Source organism: Diabrotica virgifera, chromosome 7, assembly GCF_917563875.1.
Source record: "Diabrotica virgifera virgifera chromosome 7, PGI_DIABVI_V3a".
Lineage (NCBI taxonomy): Eukaryota > Metazoa > Arthropoda > Insecta > Coleoptera > Chrysomelidae > Diabrotica > Diabrotica virgifera.
The window spans coordinates 164429865-164436811 of NC_065449.1; positions in this window are offsets into that span (position 1 = coordinate 164429865).

The window sequence follows — 6947 nt, forward strand, 5'->3', positions numbered from 1 at the left end:
CACAATATCACTTTTTCTTTGACCTGTCAGCTATGTGCATACCCAATTTCATGTCAATCCAAGCGGTTGTTTAAAATTCGGAGGTTTTGCAATATTTACCGTGAGTGGATGGACTACAGATATATGTATATTAGATAAAAATTATAGTCTCAGCGAATCTTTGAAATATCTCCATTCCTTTGAAATGTTACATTTTTTAAGCCTTGAGGGAGTAGGCGCAAAATTATGACCAATGCTATTTAAATGCATTCAGTTTATTCGAATCCTGAGAAAACTAATAAGAATTTTGGAAAAATTTAAACGCAGAATGAAAGATTACATTATAACCGAGGGCGAAACTCTCTAAAAACTTTTATGTTTATATTGATAAGTGAAAGGGTGAAAAAAAAAGAAAATTTAGTGTGATTTTTTATTTCAAATATTTAATTCAAAAGAAATTTTTGTTTATTCTATTCTTTTTGACATGAGGCTGTATTTGATTTCTCTATGTCATTGTATGCTATTGGTTAGTTCCTATCATTTCAGCCGACGTACGTCACGATTGGATCAATAGGGCCGAACATACATAACTAAGGCCCTTTTGGCATGATGCTGTATTATTTTGAAGTCGATACAGCCTGAATATTTTTTTTTATTTTTTTACGTTCTATGTGATTAAAAAAATTAAGAATCACCGCAATTTTAGCCCACCACCCCCTTCCCCTTTCCCCACATCAAAAAATGTCAATTTTTCGATTTTATTTTTTTTTAAGTTGGTTTGCAATTAAATTATAAATTACAAAAAATTCACACGCACAGCTGAGGCTTTTACAAAACATATATTTTTATGGACCCGAAGGTCGAGTGTACATAACCTCAATGTTTTTTGTTTTTTTAATAGGTACGTATAACTTTTTTTGGCGATGGCTGCATGTCTAATTTTTTTGCGTTTTGTGAATTTTATCAAAATCTGTATTTCTGACTTTTTTCAGATTTATTCGTAAGGTGCGCCATCTTCAAAAATCCGGAAAACTGGTTTTTTCGGTAGTTTTTTGGGATTTTCTCCATTTTATATACTTCAAAATAGACTAACTCAAGGTTTTTATAGGTTACGTATATATAATTTGAAATAACTGAGTTTTTAGGGATATTCAAAAATTGTGTAAAACACCTAAACCCCCCAAAAACTATGTTTTTTCAAATTCTTAAAAGTTTCTTAAATTCTTTCGTACCCCATGAAGTTAAATTACAAAGCCATTAAAATATAACTAGAGGTGATTCATACCTACTTACCATCTCAATTGAATGCAATCATCGGCAAAGCCATCTTTTAGTGTCATTGTGTCATCCCCAAAAATCTACCTGGGTCTTAAAATGCAGGTATGCATACTTGTTCCGTTATAACTCTTATCTTTTAAAATTTTGTAGTAAAAGCATTTCTATAGCTATAGTGAGTTTATTGCCCTACCTCTTTATGTGGCTTAATGATTTGGATTGTAAACACAGATAAGAAAGGGTGTGATAGACCAGAGAAATTAGCAAATAAATGGCCTCTTTCGTGACATCCGTTGATACAGGTATCTAAGAACTGCTTATGGCATTAGGGTAAATTTAGTTACAACAGTATCCAATATAAAAATTATGCAAAAAATCAAACGTACTTTTTAACTTATAAACAATATATAAACAATTAAAGATCGCTATTTGATTGTAAATATTAAAGGTGGAGACCGGTATGCTGTATGGAAAGGTGATACAATTTTACTGAAGAGCATAGAAAATTCTTTAAAATGAGTGTTTGGAAAGTTCTTTTTGTTAATTTGTTGCTTAGTTATTGGGAAAATAGCTTCAAAAGTCGATTTTTTGAAAATAATTAATAACTTTTCTAAAAATACACTAAAAGCTTTATTTTCGCGTAAGTAAAGGAACAATATTAGAAGTATTCAGCCGTTAAAATTTCAAGAAGTTTTACCTAATAGTTATTGCAAAATTGAAATTGTTTATCCCAAAAAGCTTCTATCTACAGCGTTATTATGCATAAACTATTAGGTCAACATAAATTCTAAAGACATCAAACCAAAGAGAAAGGTTCAATTTATCAAATTAGATCAAGTCTTGAATAAAAAGTTTATAATAAATATTATAAATAATTATAAAATAATTTTGAAAAAGTAGTGTTATTTTAAGCTTATTCGCGAACTCAAGCGAGGGTGCTGCCGCTTATTTTGAACTAGAGGAATTGGGATGAAGATTTAAACAAAACATCCGTTAACCTATATATCAATGTCGATTGAATGCTTGTCTGGTGTGTTCATTTAATGAATGATTTATTTATATTAATTAATTACATCAATAAAAATATTAATTATATCAAAATGCATTATCCCAATTACATCGGCCATTTTCATGCAACTGCACTGCCACCTATAGTCGATTGAGTTCGCGAATAAACAATTAAAATAACAACCGCATTAACATGTGGGAATTAACTAATTTTGATGGGAAATAAGCCACAATTTTACTAAAAAAAATGGTTTTATTTTGACAACGACACCCGATTTGAGCGTCGAAACGTTAATAAAATCAGTTTTTTTAGTAAAATTGTGGCTTATTTCCCATCAAAACTAGTTAATTCCAAAAATGCCACAAGAAAATAGCTTCAGAACAACAACACGTAGGAAGTTAATTTTTTTTATTCGACATGTTGGTATTCTTATAGAAACTGAAACAAAAATTTAATGCCCTACAACCCTTAAAACCCGAGTTAGCCACTTTTTTCAAAAATTCACCGGGGCTTTGTTTATAAATATTAGAAAATTTGAAAAGCAACATTTAAACGAATGAAAGAGCATGTTTATACAAAAAAAAATTAAAACGATTCTTTTAAAAACGAGCCGTCCATGATGCGCCAAAAGTGAAGAGTTTAAAAGTAAAGCGATTCTTACCCTCTTGATTTTATTATCAAAAACTTAATTCACAACTACACATTTATAAAAGGCGCAATACCTCCGGTAAGATTTAGGTACAAAATTAACAAAACCCAAAAAAAAATATATAATACAATATTCCAGTTACCCGTCGTTTGTCACCATTAATCCCTTTATCCTAAAGATAAATAACAGTTTGTCGACGAAAATTCCATTCGATCAAATGTTCGTCGATGAATTGTCCATTCGATGAATTGTGCATTCGACCAACTGTTTGTCGACCAACTGTTGTCGACCAATTTTCCGTCGACGAAGTGTTCTCGACCAGCTTTCCGACACCGGATTTGGGTGTCATTGTATTCTGTTGGTTAATTCCTACCATTTTAGCCACCGTACGTCATGATTGGAAAAATAGCAGCGAATATACGTAACTAAGGCCCTTTCAATATTTTACTGTAATTGATTTTTCTGTGTCATTGTATTCTGTTGACTGATTCCTATCATTTGAGCCGCCGTACGACACGTTTGGACCAATGGGAGTGAAGATACGTAACTAATACCTAACAAGAGGTTTACTCAAACTTCTTTTTTGTACTTATACCACTCGGTAAAAGTACAAAAAAAAGTTTGGGTAAACTTTTGCACAACTGTGTAAATACTAACGAAAAATCTAAAATATTAAAAAAAATTAGTGGAATCCGTTAATCTGTTCTCGAAAAAATTAGCTATGAAAATGAGCATAATTTTCTATATCCCTAACTTTTGACGAGCAGTTTAGCTTAAATGGGGAAAAGCGGTAAGCTTAGACCAAACACCAGTAGGAGGCATTCAATTAATTGAGGAAAAAAATTAAATGGATAACAATATTTATTTCAGTTACACAAAAGGCATTGTCCCGCTAGAATGTTTGAAATCACAATTAATAGTCCTACAAAAAAGACAGGCGTTTAAAAGTGATAAGACCATTGAACAATAAGCCTGTGAGCTACCTTTTAAACACATTCTTAAAAATAATCCATAACACAATTAAAAAAAGGTTTGTTAAGAAATTCTTTTATAGACTTCAGAAATTCAACAACTTCTCCTGATTATGTTTAAAAAACGTACGGAATGCACTAAATGAAAAAAAAAAAAAAGAAAAAGATTTATCATACCGTTATACTATAATATATCCTTACGTTGAATATTTGATGCTTCCCTGTGGAGTATAAAACGGACAGTTGTGTTTTTCCCGTGATCTGCCTTGTTTAGTCTTCTTTGTCGTTTTATTCGTTAAATCCTATCCTCTTAAGTCACAGCGTCAGAAAGCAGTGGGTATATGCAGTGAACGGGAGGCCTATGTCGAACAGTGAACGTTGGGGCCCTTTCGCGTTTATCATATGTAGAGAAGTCGCTTGTCAAAAACTGGACGTATGTAATCGTATTCTATTTGTTAAATACTCTCACATAATATGTCATACCATGTGCGTTAATCCATTTTATTTCTACAATTTTAAAGTGTTATTACATGCCGTCATTTTCATTTGTCTACACCATCGTATTCTGCCAGTTAAATCCCATCGTTTCAGGCGCTGTACGTCACGATTGAACCAATAGGACCGAAGATACATAACTAAGGCCCTTTTGACCTGCTGCTTGTTTGATTTTTCTGTGTCATTGTCTTCTATGATGCCTAAGGCATATTTATGACATGTCTTATTTTTAAAGAAAACAAGTAATTGGACTTCGTAAGTCCTAGGTTTTCACCCAAAGTAATCGAAAGTAGAATTGGAAGTCGATATTTGAATTCTTCGTGTAACTTTGCGTGGATTGATATACAAATTTACTAATTTTGAGTCATTTTTACTAAACTGTTTACACAGAAATAACTCTAAAGATTCAAACCTTTCAATACGCTTCGATTTATGTGTTCGTATACTATTTCTGAGTCTATTGGGACCGTGCAAGTTCGGCAAAACGACACCTGGTTTCTACGCTCTGCAACTTTATTCGCACTTTTAATTATATTGGCCAATTATATTAGTCCTGGTTACTGGATAATTGTCAAGGCCATAATCCAAAAAAATAATAAGAAGAAAAAATAAGATTCAGGTTATGTTATTAAAACGTAAACAATTGTATGTAGTAAATAAAATTAGTTATTAAAATGCAGTACTGCAAGCAAAATACAATTAATTTAATTTGCCTTCATATAATAATTGCATATAATATCAATATTGCAGAGCAACATATAATTTTTCTTCTTCAATGACAGTAGGTATGAAATGTACGTCAATTTGACAATTTCAATGGACAATATGAATTATTTAAGAAAGTTGCAATATTTCTCCGCTATTCGCGCACGATCGTTTCTCGTATCCGTTCCAAGTACTTGCACACCGCGAATAATGGCATTTCCGGTTATAACTTTTTAAGCGGAAATTACGTAAAAACCAAAATTTTACATTTGTTCTCATCTTGCTAAGCCACGTTGAATAATATATCACTTATTCTCTTTCGGCAACTTTAAAATAGTAAATACTTACGGTTGCAACTCTAAAACCGGAACTCCGACGTCAAATTTCTCATCTTTAATAATACCATCCTTAAGTTAAAAGCTTTCATTCGACACCCGATTTGTCATTCTATCTGTATTAATAACGGAGGAGTTGTATTCGCGGATGGACAGACATACGGACAGACAGCCTAGGTAAAATTTTTCATCTTTAATACCATGCTTGAACTATAAGCTATCATTTGGCACCTCATTTGCCATTATACCTGGTATAATGACGGAGGATTTATACTCGCGGTCGGAGGGATCGACGGACAGACAGCCTAGGTCAAATTTTTCACCTTTAGTATCATCCTTGGATTATAAGCTTTCATTTGACACCTCATTTGTCATTCTACCTGGTATATTGACGGAGGAGCTATATTCGCGGTCGGACGGACCGACGGTCAGACAGCGTAAGTCAAATTCCTCACCTTTAGTACCATCCTTGGATTATAAGCTTTCATTTGACACCTCTTTTGTCATTCTACCTGGTATAGTAGAGGAGTTATATTCGCGGTCGGACGGACCGACGGACAGACAGCCCAAGTCAAATTTCTCACATTTAATACCATCCTTGGATTATAAGCTTTCATTTGACATCTCATTTGTCATTCTACCTGGTATAATGACGGAGGAGCTATATTCGCGGTCGGACGGACAAACGGACAGACAGCCTAAGTCAAATTTCTCACTTTTAGTACCATCCTTGGATTATAAGCTTTCTTTTGACACCTCATTTTTCATTCTACCTGGTATAATGACGGAGGAGTTATATTCGCGGTCGGACGGACCGACGTCTCACCTTTAGTACCATACTTCGATTATAAGCTTTCATTTGACATCTCATTTGTCATTCTACCTGGTATAATGACGGAGGAGCTATATTCGGGGTCGGACTGACCGACGCGACGGACAGACAGCCTAAGTCAAATTTCTCACCTTTAGTACCATCTTTGGATTATAAGCTTTCATTTGACACCTCATTTGTCATTCTACCTGGTATATTGACGGAGGAGCTATATTCGCGGTCGGACGGACCGACGGTCAGACAGCGTAAGTCAAATTTCTCACCTTTAGTACCATCCTTGGATTATAAGCTTTCATTTGACACCTCTTTTGTCATTCTACCTGGTATAGTAGAGGAGTTATATTCGCGGTCGGACGGACCGACGGACAGACAGCCCAAGTTAAATTTCTCACCTTTAATACCATCCTTGGATTATAAGCTTTCATTTGACATCTCATTTGTCATTCTACCTGGTATAATGACGGAGGAGCTATATTCGCGGTCGGACGGACAGACGGACAGACAGCCTAAGTCAAATTTCTCACTTTTAGTACCATCCTTGGATTATAAGCTTTCTTTTGACACCTCATTTTTCATTCTACCTGGTATAATGACGGAGGAGTTATATTCGCGGTCGGACGGACCGACGTCTCACCTTTAGTACCATACTTCGATTATAAGCTTTCATTTGACATCTCATTTGTCATTCTACCTGGTA